The sequence below is a fragment of the Planococcus citri genome, chromosome 1, assembly GCF_950023065.1.
Source record: "Planococcus citri chromosome 1, ihPlaCitr1.1, whole genome shotgun sequence".
Lineage (NCBI taxonomy): Eukaryota > Metazoa > Arthropoda > Insecta > Hemiptera > Pseudococcidae > Planococcus > Planococcus citri.
In genome coordinates, this window is record NC_088677.1 from 11251486 (window position 1) to 11266245 (window position 14760).

Sequence of the window (14760 nt, forward strand, 5' to 3'; positions counted from 1 at the left end):
GATTGGGCAAGAACACTCCCCTGTGGCAGTCCATTTTTTTGCCTTCTCCATCAACCAGACTTTCCCATGTGGGTTACATAGAACATCCTGTTACTGAGCATAGATTTAATGATGGTGGTGAAATTGTGATCCTGGGTGACTTCATATAGTTTCTTGCACAGTAGGTGGTGATTCACGGTATCATATGCAGCAGTTAGGCCAACAAATACTGCACCTGTGATTTTTTCCTTCTCAAACCCATTTTCAATGTGTTGTACATGAGGTTGAAATGTTCTGAATTTTTTGTGAACATTGAAATGTTTTGCTCACATCTAATAACTTGTTTTGGTTGCTTTAAGATCACCTTTTTCAAACTTTCTTGGTTACTGATGTTACCTTTTACCGACTTTTCGGAGAAAAGTGGAGTATTGTATTTCGCACCTCGGGAGTAATAAGGTGACATCTCAAAAAAGTGAAATTTTACAGGAGAGTGATTTTCTTTTTTTTAAAAACTTGATTCATTATTTTTGTCAACTTATAATTAATTGTGAGGAATGAATAGCACCTCATTTTAAAGATCTAGTATTCTACCTTCATTTAGCATAAGAACACTTTGAAAAATAAAATCTTAAAGAGGAAATATTTGAATGTTTGGAAAACATTTTGAGTTAGCACCTTTCATTAAAGTTGATGTGGAGGCGAAAAGAAGCGTCCAAAAAAAATTTCATGTTAACAAAGTTGTAGAGAATTAAATTTCCAATCGACATAATGTTGTTAGTTTTTTTCTAGAGTGCTTAGTTTTTGAGTTTTTCTCAAAAAACTAAAATTTCAGTAAATGTGCAAATTCATTTTTCTGAAAAGTGATCAATTTAAAAAAAATTTTCCATTTGGTACAAACCAATAAAAAATGCACTCCTCGTGACTATTTCTAACTGACAAACATTCAAAACAATCAAAACTGTTTGTTAACACTTTTTATGTGCGAAATTTGCTCAAAAAAGGTGGAGTTTTTTGAGATGTCACCTTATAACTCCGAACAACTTGCAATGTTGTTGGGATTTTGAGTTAGGCCATTTGGGTTTTTTACATGATCTAGATAATGTACCCAACTCAAAGTGTTATTTTTGATTGAGGGGGGTCATACAAGCCCCAAAAATGCAAAAACATCAAAATCAATTTTTTTGAGATGTCACCTTATTACTCCCGAGGTGCGATTTGTTGCGATAGTGGAAGTTGGGTCGGGGAGTGACTTTTCTTTGCGTTTCGAGGGTCTGGGATCACGATAGGCTCATTCCCAAAATTTCAGGTTTCCTTATATAAGGTTTATATACTTATATATATATAGGTATTAGTATCCAGACATGTCAACTATTGAATGGGTTAATTTTACTATACAAGTGGACTGACCAACTTCTCAACTATAGTTGACAAGTCATGGGTTAATTTTACTATACAAGTCAACTATGAGTTTTCAGAAACTTCCACCAGAGGGCGCATGGCTTAGAAATCAAGGCGCGAGGACGAACGCAGGGTCTACAGTCAATTTGTAGTGAGTAGAATGTGATGTGCTGGTGGAGATGTATGCAAATACATCGATCCTGAGTGTACACGACAACAAATTTGACTTGAAATTTTTCAGTATTTTATTGGCCTATGGAAAATTTAAAAACATCAAAAATTTTTATGCTGTTCAAGCTTTCTTTTGGTGTCTTAACTTTCCTAAAATTCAAATTACTTTGACTCCATTTTCAAAAATTTTCTTCAAAATTTAGCCTAAAAATCTGATTATTTTTTTCAAAACATAGATTTTTCTAATATTAGACTGAATCTGCAAATAAAATTTTACCCAGTTGACCAAATGCTAGCAAATTTTACGCTAGCACGAATGGTGCCGGAATTTGAGACACTTTTTTTAAAAATGCTAGCAAATCAGTAGTGATTAGGTCGCATTAGCGTAGCAGAATTGAGCACAAACAGCTAGGGTATAGCTAGCATAAAGCTAGCGAAAAGCTAGCATTTTGTTAACACTTTGCTTGCAATTCTACTACGTAAATGCGACTAAATCGCGACTGATTTGCTAGCATTTTTAAAAAAAGTGTCTCAAATTCCGGCACCATTCGTGCTAGCGTAAAATTTGCTAGCATGAGGCTAGCATTTTGCTAGCGCAGGAAAAGTTTGATTATCAGGAAAATTATTTTTACTAATTAACTTTTAAAAATACTAGGAGGTGTTTTCAATCAGGTCAAGGTAGTTCTCCAATATCCAAAAATAGGCAACTGACCTCCTACGCTAGCTCACCGCTAGCATAGCGCTAGTGAGGTGTGCCAGAGTAAGTAGAGTGGTAGCACTCTTCTTACTATCATACAAAATACTACCTTGAGCTTATATTCAGATTGACTACATACTTTATCTAAGAGTAGCAAAGTATACCATGAGAGAGAACAACGCTAGCAATTTGCTAGCATTAAGCTAGCGCTTGGGTTAGAAGTCTCTTTATTGAAAAATAAAGTTTTTTTTTTTTTTTAATTAAAAAATTGCCAAAATTTAAAATTTAAAAATGAAATATCAAACAAACTAAAAATAAGAAATTTCAAAAACATTTGAACAACATTTTTAATGAACAAATTATACATTATAAAAAATGAAATAATTACAAGAATGATTTTTCAATAATGGAATATTCTTCAAAATTATTGTTCAAAGTTGAAAAGTAGCCAAAATGGAAAGGAAAAATACCTACCTGTTAAAATGAAAAGCATTAACAAATTTGAAATTTTTTTAAAAATGAAAATAAAAAAATCATTGAGAAACGAAAAATTACGTATTTAGGTATCTGTTAGAAATATTTAAAAATTCCATTTAAAAAATGAAGATATGGAAGTATTTTTCTGAAAAATGGGTGAAAGAGATTCACTGAAGTTTTTCTGTACTTGCATGAGTAGGCTATGAAGGAAATGCCAGTGAAAAACATGCTAGGAAAAAAATGCCACATACTTGCTCGCATTTTGCTAGAATCTAATTCCATACAGAAAGCTAGCTGAAAAGTGAGGGCAATCAGCTAGCGTTTTTCTATTGCTAGAATGCAAAGTAAAAGCTAGACGAGAGAGACTAGAGATCTGCTCGCATTTTGCTAGCATTAGATTGCTAGATAAATGTAAGCAGATAAATGCAAGCGTATTGCTAGTGTAGAAAAGCAAGCAATTATCCGTTAGTAAAACGCTAGCATTAAGCAAGCACAATTAGTGTGATACAAATGCTAGCTGAAAAAAGCGAGAGAATTGCTAAAGAATTGCTAGAACATAATTTGCCAGAAAAAAAGTGCTAGCAAATTGCTAGCTTTTTGCGAAAGATTTAATGCTAGCTAAAAAAAGCTAGAAAAATGCTAGCACTTTCCCAAAACGTCAGTAAAATGCTAGCAATCCGCTAGCACTTGGTCAACTGGGTAATAAGTGATTTAGAACAGAAATTATACCAATTTTAAAGTTTTGTTCACTTTTCTGCATATATGCCAAGCATAGTTGACATGTCTGGTCGCTAGCAAATATATATATATAGATATGCAAATGGTACCTCTACGTCACCTTTTATATACTCACGCGTTCTCTTCGTCACCGAATTCGGTGACGGAGGCGTTTTGCCGGTGACGAAGACGTTTCCCTGTGTATAACAAGTTCAAACGGTTTGTTTTCCCCTGAAACGTAAAAGGGCAAAACTTTGTCCGGTGACGAAAAGGTACTGTATACACCTACTGTATACAGATTTTAAAATTTTTGTTCCATCAACACCGACATACCCTCGACGTCACCGTATATAAACAGTACCTTTTGGTCACCGCTTTTTAAATGCCTCCAGTTGTGTTGTATTTTCGTATTCGTAGCCAGCACAGTTGTAATTTATTAGGCAAGGCATCAGGTGACACAGACGTATAGTCAATATATTTTTAAATACACAAGGTCACGGAAGAGATCGCTTTAGAATCGGAGGTGAATTGCTACCATTTTTGTGAATTTTTTTGTATAAACTAAATTCATCTAAATCAAGTGGGGAAAAGAGTGGAAGCACTATAACAACTGTGCCTGTTAAGAATATGCTGTAAATACACCGCTGGAGGCATTTTAAAGCCTGGTGACGAAAAGGTACTGTTTATGTACGGTGACGTCGAGGATACTTAGGTCCATATATATATATATATATATATACAATTTTTTTTTGAATTTTTGATTTAATTCGAAAGCTACAAACTTTTGGATCGAAGTGAATATGCGAAATTATAGAGATCGTAGAGGCCTACTTAGATTTCAAGTTTCATCAAAATCGGTTCAGCCGTTTTCTAGGTAATGAGTTTTGAAAAATTTCGAAAAAAAATTTTGTCGCTCGATAAACTTGGAAGCTGCGTTCTTTTGGAACTTGATGATGATGCCAAAATGTTCGGCTAGTAGCCTAGTTGTGACATTTAAAATTTGATCAAAATCGGTTCAGCCGTTGCTGAGAAATTAAATTTTTAAAAAATTTTGTGCAAAGTCACCCCCCGAAAATTTGAAAAAGCTCAATTTTGTTTTCGATTACGTAAGAAAGCTACGAACTTTTGGATCATGGTGCAAGTGCGAAATCATAGGAATGGTGATGGACTTGTGATACTTCAAGTTTCAGAAAAATTGGTTCAGTCGTTACTCAAGGTAATGATTTTTAAGTGAAAAATGTCGAAAAAAAATTTTGTCGCTCGATAAACTTGGAAGCTTTGAACTTTTGAAACACGATGATGGTGACAAATTGTCCGGCTAGTATCCAAGGGCTGACATTTTGAGTTTCATCAAAATCGGTTCAAAGGTTCCTGAGAAATAAATTTTTAAATGAGTTTTTAAGTGAAAAATGTCGAAAAAAAATTTTGTCGCTCGATAAACTTGGAAGCTTTGAACTTTTGAAACACGATGATGGTGACAAATTGTCCGGCTAGTATCCAAGGGCTGACATTTTGAGTTTCATCAAAATCGGTTCAACCGTTCCTGAGAAATGATTTTTTAAAAGTTCAATTTTAAATGAATTCGTGTGCCAAGTCTTTACTTAAATATTTAAGTACTCGTATGTGATGAGGTGAATTTACACATAAAATTTAATTTCTCAGCAACGGCTGAATCGATTTTGATCAAATTTGAAATTTAAGAACTACACTACTTAGCGGAGATTTCGCCATCATCATCAAGTTCCAAAAGTTCAAAGCTTCCAAGTTTATCGAGCGACAAAATTTTTTTTCGACATTTTTCACTTAAAAATCATTACCTTGAGTAACGACTGAACCAATTTTTCTGAAACTTGAAGTATCACAAGTCCATCACCATTCCTATGATGCCAGACTTGCAACATGATCCAAAAGTTCGTAGCTTTCGCGCGTAATCGAAAACAAAATTTTCAAAAGCTCAAAGCTTTCAAATTTGTCGAGCGACAAAATTTTTTTTCAGAATTTTTCAAAACTCATTACCTAGGAAATGGCTGTACTGATTTCGATGAAACTTGAAATCTCACTAGGTTTGCTCGATTCCTATTAAGTATACGACCCTCAATTTTTTGTGAATCATTCGTGAACGAATTGATCAATTTTTTGAAAGAACCATTCGCCAACGAATCTTCAATTTATGAATAAATTCGTTCGCGAATGAGTCACTAATACGAATCAATTCGTTCGCGAATGATTCATTGAAAATTGAGTAAATGAATCAATTCGTTCGCGAACGAATCACATGTCTGAATCGGTTCGTTCGCGAACGATTCACTTGTATGAATTAATTCGTTCGCGAAGCGATTCACTTGTACAAATCGATTCGTTCGCGAACGATTCACTTGTACGAATCGATTCGTTCGCGAACGATTCACTTGTATGATTCGATTCGTTCGCGAACGAGTCACTTGTATGATTCGATTCGTTCGCGAACGAGTCATTTATACGAATCGATTCATTCACGAACGAGTCACTTGTACAAATCAATTTGTTCACGAACAAGTCACTTATACGAATCAGTTTCGTTCGCGAATCACTGTTTAAATAAAAGTGGATCAATTCGTTTGTAAAAGATATTTATTTCACGAAAAGTCGGTCTTCTCACGCTTACTGCGTGAGAGTTTTTTTTTTTTTTTTTTGAAAAAAATTGACTCGTCATCTTGATATTTTCAGTTTTTTTTTGCGGTATTTGAATTTTACGTTGTTTTATCAGACATTACGAAAGAAAAATTTTCAATAGTCGTCATAAATTACGTAATTTTATTTTTTTTCAATTAGGTTCTATAAAACACACACAAAAAAAAGAGAAAAATTACTTACAAAAGTGTAATCGAATTCTGAATATTGCAGATTGTGTACGGTAGCGGTAACATTGATTTTCATCGTGGCCCTTACTGTAAAATTCTCAGGTTTTGGGAATTCTTCTGTTCGTTTTGTGCCAAAACATTCCATTTGAAAACGAAAAAATACTTACAATTTTGTACACTTTAATGCTCTTTACATTTGAGAAGTTTGTACATCGCTTTCGTTGATCCTCGCCACCCTTGGGACAGGTTTAGGTGAAGTTGTGTTCGTTCCTAGCGATCGGAGTTTCACGTCTTGATACCTAACTTTGGGGCCAGAATTGCTGAGAGAGAGCTGCTGCAATTTGTAAATGTTTGTAGATTTTTGAGAAGGTGATTGAGAGTGGGTTTAAAAGTATATTCGCTTAGTGTTTCAATAGTGTAAAGTTGAACTTTTTGTGAGCCTGCTCTGTTGTAGAATTTTGGAATCGAAACCGGGTCTTTTTTCCAGCTGGATGATCGTTGATCTGATCTCTGCGATTCTTAAAAAACAAACAAACACCTCATCAAATTTCTCTGCTTACCTATTTATAATATACCTATTTTTATTTACACTTACCTATGACTATTCAATTTCTCATGATAAAATGTCAATTTTTCTTCTTTTACAGGTAGGTACACCTAACAGTACAATAATGATGAGTTCGGATGAATTTTCTATAGAATAAAATGATTACATGGCGACTTACTTACTTCTCACTTTGCTGATCTTACATCGAAAAACTGGAGCTATAGGATTTCAGCTATCTGTTGAATGTACGTATCTAGAGAAATTTTATTATTCGCATCTTCAATCATAAATTTCAAATCGCTATCTTCGGCATTTAATTCTGATACACATTTTCAAAGTTGTGTTTTGAAAGTTTTCATCGAAAATCCGTCCTCTTTCTCAGGATTCATTTCATTTTTTATAGCCAATTAACGAGTATGGTATTTTTATAATGCAAAGCGATAATATTTTTGAACCGAATTCGAATAAGCTACCTGCAGTTGTTTTCGTCAACGATGAATTGAAATTTTGAGGTAGGATTCGTAACAAAAATTGCCTTAAATGGTACAATAAATTATTTTTTGAAATCAGACATCATTCTATGAACAAGAAGAAGACGCGGAGCTAAAAAATCAGAATAATTAAATTTTCAAATTGATGCTAACTAAATGCCCAAATCATTTCGGATATGCCAACAAAAGTTTGTTATTGAACGAAAAAAATTTAAAAGCGTGAACCATTAAAGCAGTCAAGAAGCAATGAGTATATGCAGAAACTCTCTTGCAATGAGTATCAATCGATACCTCGATTACATATTTCTATTCGCAATTTTTCGTTGCATCCTCCTATTTCAAATAATAAATTTTATTACGAATCATTACCTTGATCACTTAAATTATTGTTTTTGAATACTTGAGTCATTTACCTCGACTATATTGAAGACTTGAATCTAATTACTTATAGCATTAAGACGAGATTCACACCATTAAGTCGAGGCAGATGAGCAAGTCATCGCATGGCCAGCACACCATAATTATATTTTTGGACTGTTACTCCATCGTAAAATTCATCGAACCCGTTGATAAAATCAAATGAACTGTCACAAACATGATGAACTCGATTTTCAAAAATTCGACTTGTGGTACCTTCTCGCTTAAGAGAGGTCACATTTGCTTCAGAGTTTTGTGTATTGAAATTTTGAAATCAGCATTTGCAAGAATTTGAAAAAAATAATCAAAATTGTATCGTTTCATTGAAATTGGTCATTTCTGTATTCCCTATCAAATAAATCTCGTTTTTTTTTCTCATATTTTACAATTAGATTGTATAAAACAAAAATAAACGAGAAAAATTACTTACTTACAAAGCTACAAACAGCATATTAATAACTAATTCTAAAAATCATACCTTATCGATTTTAGAATTATTGTTACCAACGGTTTATTTTTTTTTATCTAAGTATATTTTACAAGAGCTTTTAAAAAAATGAGTTTCTTAATCAGGTTTTCAAAATGAAAATTTTGAAATTCACGTTTCATTTTTCTACTTAATGGAATTTATTTCATGCTGTAAGTGGTTTTCATCGATGAAAATTTGAAAATCGTAGCCCCTAGGGAAAATTTTACTAGCAGAATGCTAGCATTAGTAGCACCCGCCTAGCATGAGTAGCAGGAAACTAGCATGATACTAGCGTTATGCTTGCATGAAATGAACTAGCATAACATGCTAGCATAATGCCAGCTTATTACTAGCAAGAAGTATGTTAGCAATGAGCTAGCTACATGCTAGCAACATAACATAACTACCGAATGAAGCTAGCATTTTCCGCTAGCAAAATGCTATCATATATCTAGTATGAGATGAGCTAGCACAATGCATACTAGCAATATGCTGGTTGAACCCTTGCCCCTTAATTACCAAGAGGTGCTAGCAGTTCATACTAGCATGATGCTATCATATCGCTAGCATGGGGTGAGCTAGCAAAATGTATGCGAGCAATGTGCTAGTCAAACCCTTGCCTCATAATTACCTAGTAATGCCAGTTGTCCCTGCTAGCATGATGCTATCATATTGCTAATGTGAGATTATCTAGCAAAATGTATACTAGGGATATGCTAGTTAAAACCCAGCACCATAATTATCGAGTGATCCCAGCAATTCCTGCTAGCGAAATTCTACCATAATACTAGCCTGAGATGAGCCAGCACAATGTACGCTAGCAACATGCTAGTTATATCCTAGCATCATAATTACTGAGCGATGCTGGCAGTTTCTCCTAGCATAAAGCTACCATGTTACTAGCATGATATGAGCTAGTAAAAAGTACACTATCCATACACTAGTTAATCCTAGCAGAATATTTATCTTATCAACAATTTTACTAGCAGAATGCTAGCATTAGTAGCAGAATACTAGCACAGTACTAGCATGGAATCAACTAGCAGATTACCAGTTAGAATGGTGTTAGCACTTAGCACTTTGCCAGCAGACATTTTATTGGAAAATTCATCCTAACATAGAACTAGTATGATGCTAGCATGAGGTGAACTAGCAAAAGACAGACCAGCAATTTGGTGGTTACATGCTAGCAGCATAACCACCTAGTAAAGCTAGCAGTCAATACTAGCATATTGCTAGTGCATTGCTAGCACCCTGTAATGACGCTAGCATGAGGTGAACTAGCAAACGGCATGCTAGCAATCTGATAGTTACATGCTAGAAATACAATCACGGGTATACCTGCACATGCCTGCACTAGTCTACTGCTAGTGCTATTCTAACCTTAGTAATGCTAGCAGTCAAAGTACTAGCATGGTGCTGGATTTTTGTTAAAAGACTTCTTATCCAGTTGCTAGCATAATGCTAGCAACTTGCTAGCTTTGTTCTTCATCATGATACACTTAACTTCTCTTAGATGAAGTATGTAGTCAAGTCGAATATAAGCTCAATACAGTTTCCTGTTTAAATTAAGAAGAGTGAAGTAAGCAAACTAATCACTCAGTTTATACTAGCACAAGATGCTAGTGCAATGCTAGTTCTAAACTAGCATTGTAGGGCAATTGCCCATTTTTGGACATTTTTGGGGAACATACTGTACCATAATTAAAAATACCCTATTCTTTTACATAAGGAAATTAATGCACTTATTCTAGCATTATACTTATTATACACATGCTAGCAAAAAGCTAGCAAGATCATGCTAGCACCAGTAGCACCATTTTGAACACCTGCACTAGCATATCTGCTAGCAAACTGACGCTAGCATAATGCTAGTCCCCCTGCTAGAATTATGCCAATTGTATGCCAGCATATGTTAGAAATATGCTAGCATGACTATGCTAGCTCACATGGCACCATTTTGAACACCTGTACTAGCATATCTGCTAGCAAACCGTCGCTAGCATAATGCTAGAAAAATGCTGCTAGCGTGGTGCTAGTACTATTTTTCTAGCATTGTGCTGGCAACAGTTTGCTAGCAGATATGCTAGGAAAGGTGTTCAACATGCTAGCACTGTTGCTAGCATTCTGCCACTTGAAATTGTCAATAGGGGCCTGGAAAACAAATTAGAATTTTTTTTTCACCGTTTATTTTTTTAAATCCTGAAAAATTAGATTTGAAATTTCCATTTGGGAAATCGATTCTAAAAGAAGAAAAATATACAGAATTTTCAAAATTTTGAAAATTTTTTTTTGAAAAAATTGTTATTAAAATATTTTTGAAATACCCTATTTCCCCTTTAAAATATTTCATCATTTTGTGACGTTTCGTCCACCTTAACGATAAACAGGTAACGAGATTTTTTTTTTTTGCAGAGAAATTAGATGCGTCTGCTTCCGATGCATTTTTTTCTGCCTTCATTATCATTACTAGATGTAAAAATCTCGAATTATGCGCATAAAATAATATGTAGATATGCATTCAGAAAGCCTGAAATATTGGTCCTTTATAATGCATTTATAAGCCGAAAAATGCGAAATATGCAATATCGACATTGTATTGTTAGAATGCATGGTTTACCCAGAATACCAAATTAGGTATGTTATTTTTTTCATTACTTACCTTCCAATTCCATTCTATAAAATACACACAAAAAAGAGAAAAATTACTTACAAACAGTATAATCGGATTATGAATATTTCTATGTTGATGACAGCGTCTTCAGAATCGTTTGAAAAAATCGTCAGGCAGTCGCTTGCAAATTTAAAATTTTCAAAATCCGCTACTCCGACCCTCAAGTTTTTTCCACTGTGTTTTCGTGGGAAAATTCCGACTCACGCGTTTGCACTAGGACTTTTTTTGTTCTCCTATTCGACTAAATTTTTCATATTACATCTCTCAAGTATTATTCAAATTTTCATGGAATATAGAAAACATGAATCATCTTCGAAAAATATAACATGAAAAATTTAGTTGAAAGGGGAAATAAAACATACTCGTTGGTCAATACGTGTGGGGTCAACATTTTCTCACAGTAACGCCGCTGTAAATCTTAAGCATCGAGGTACCTAGAGGTTTTTGAAAATTTGAAAATTTGAAATTCTAGTGTGGGAGTTGAACTTGAAACTGCAGGTACCTAAAATTGTAATGGTTGTTGTGAAAGCAACATAGCTAACAGTGTATCTACTACATACGATTGGGGTTAACACATAGAGTAGTAAACACACCGGAATCCCTATCACGTAATTGCAAGATGCGCTAAGCTATCAAACAACACTTACCCCAGCAAGGCACGTAATAACTGTTAAAAATGTTAAAATACAAGTTCAAATTACCTACCGCAGATTCTCAATTCATCAAATTAAAATCGCAAAAAATATACTCAGAAATGACTAGAATTAATAACGTAGACGACACGAACAATTTACCATCTTTATCAGGCAAATTACAATACAACAACAAATATAACAATTTACAAAGTTCAACTTTTGAAAAAAAGTTGAAGTCGAACATATATACAGATTAAACGTTAACAGTAACCATAACTTAAAATAACGTTACAATTACCTATCAACGTATACAATCCTACTTTACTCTAAATGGTAATTACCGTAAACGTACCAAAAAGGCACAAGAATAACGATTCACTCCGCGATTATTTATCATAGATTAGTAAATCAATACACATACACACATACTGATCACTTGTATTAACACAAATGAAATATACAGTGCAATAACGAATTATTACAAAGAAAAAACTTAACACAACTAAAACTTAATCAAAATCAATCAATCAATCAATCAATTTCATTTATTTGGCTCAGTTTTCACAACTTGGAGATTTTCTCATTTTTAATTTTTTAATTAAGTGATTAATTTCCCTCTCATTTGTTCTTTTAATTTTTTCTGTCGGTAAATTATCTATTGAAGAAGGAATATCACGAAGAGGATCAGAAGACAATTTGTTTTGGAAAACTTTTTCAAAGTGATTTGCGAAAGCTTCACATTTTTCAGAATCTGAGGATATTACATTATTGTCAACAGTTATAGGAAAAGAAGGTTTTTTAGGATTTGTGATATTTTTGGTAGCCTTCCAAATTTCGTTATTATCAGTACCGATCTGAGAGAGATAATTTTGAAATTTTTCATACCTGAATTCTGCTAATTCATTCTTCACTTGTGTAATTAAACGATTCAATTCAGATTTGTGTTCAGGTTAATCAAAATAAAATATTAAACCTATTGGAAAACCATTTTAACCTAGGGCCTGAGCTCCCAAGAATTTACTGGTATTATTAACTTGTCAGCTCGCGACTTGTCATTGTAGAACTGCGACGACTCTAGGTAGTTAATTTGGCTACTTAGCCAAAAGAATACCTTGACCACGCCTATTGTTACCTAATTGGTAAAGGGTTGACATTCGCAAACACATATATTGGCATATATCGGTAGTGGCTTTAAGGCATATAATTCCTACTCTTACAGTGGTACATTGTCAATGTCAACACATGGCCAATCAGCATGTTGGTTATGCCTTCCATGTCGTTCCACAAAAATTAAAAAGTGTGAACCATTAAAGCAGTCAATGAGCAACAAGTTAATGCAACAACTCTCTTGCAATCAGCGATTCCGATGCATTTTTTTTTTCTGCCTTCATTATCAATCACTAGATGTATGTATGTAAAATCTCGAGGTATGTACTTAAAATAATTGTACAAAAAAGATCAAGAAATGAAAAATCAGCTTCAAGTTGATATTTAAAATCAAACTTAGCAACTAATGCAACCATCAACCAATATGGTGAAAGCAAATGCAGAAACTATCTTGCAATCAGCGAATTGGCTCAACAATGCTGCGTTGCTTTTTCATCAATAGACTATTTTTTAATCTGTAGTATAATTTTTGCTCAACGTTACGGCGTCCTCATAGGACCTCAAAGAATTGATGGAAAGTGGACTCACTGGTATCTCTTGGCCCAAGTACAACGCTATCAACATTTTAGCCGCCAGTGTTGAGTATAGGCTTCCACAGTAGGTAATCTTTTGAATTTTCAAATTTTCAAAAAACCAACCCCTCACGCTGAGGTTTTTCCTACGGCGTTGTTGTGAGAAAATTTAGACCCACGCGCTTGACCGAGAGGCATGTTTTATTTTACCATTCAACTAAATTGTTCATGTTATATTTTTCAAAGATTATTCAAATTCATTATTTGCGATAAAAACATGGTAACATGAAAATTTTAGTTGAATGGAAAGTGAAACAAGTCAGTTGTGCCAGCGCGTAGATTAGAATATTCCCACAACATTACCGTGGAAAAAACTAGTGAGCGTCGTGGTAGCAATTTTTGAAAATTTAGAAATTCAAAATTTTACTGCAGGAGCTAAACTCAAAAATGGCAGTTGGAATTTAAATGGTGTGGTACTTGGGCTAAGAGCTACCTGTGAGACCACTTTCCATCCAAATCCAGGAGGGACACTTCATCATATAGTTTCTTGCTGGAAATGAAGCTGCCTCCAAATTCGTTGCTCATCCAATCATCCAGTAGAGTGTCATTCAGTTCTCTGATGTTTTCAATTTTTTTATGTCTAGAACAGTTTACCATGTTCAAATTAAAAAGAAAGTAATGTCTTACTCTGACACTTGTTCATGTGCCTATGTGTATTTCATTTGTTCATTTCCGCGTAATTTTTCTATTATGTCTTTGATGCACTGAAGTACGAGCTTTACCAAATTCCGATGCAGCATATTCAGTGCTTATAGTACTTTATATCAATTCACTTAATTATAGCAAGTTAAAAAATATAATGGGAACTCCTGAAACTTCCTTATGGGATCATTCACCAACCCAGAATTCTTTTCTACATAGAATAATATGAACTCAAAATCTTGTACTGCCATTTCATAAAAGTTGAAAATCATAGGTTTTTCATGCTCATTTTTATCTGGTGTGATTTTTTCTTTTTAACCCGTCCCAGCACAGTCCTCATTTGAAACTAACTATTTTGGGTGAAAACAGAAATCCTTGTTTAATCCGCAAATAGATTTGACTTTTGTTCAGTTCTCTGATGTACTTACTTATTCAATTTTTTCAATGTTGAAGCATATATTCAGTCATTGCATCTAGTACTGTATATCGATTCACTTATTTATAGTAAGTTGAAAATGATGAGAACCCCTGAAACTTTATTCTGGGATCATTCACCAACCCAGAATTCTTTTCTACATTACATACAATAATACAAACTTGAAATCTTGTACTGCCATTTCATAAAAGTTGAAAATCGTAGGTTTTTCATGCTCCTTTTTATCTGACATAATTATTTCTTTTCAAACCGTCATACCTACTCCTCACTTGAAATACTTACATATTATTATTTCGGCCTTCGGCTGAAAACAGAAACCTTCTTGTAATCAGCGAATAGATGATGTTTTTCCACTTTAACGTTGTTTTTAAAAATTTTTGCGTTGTTTAAAAGAAGTAGAATTATAACGCGTGTGTGAGTTTGAATAAAAA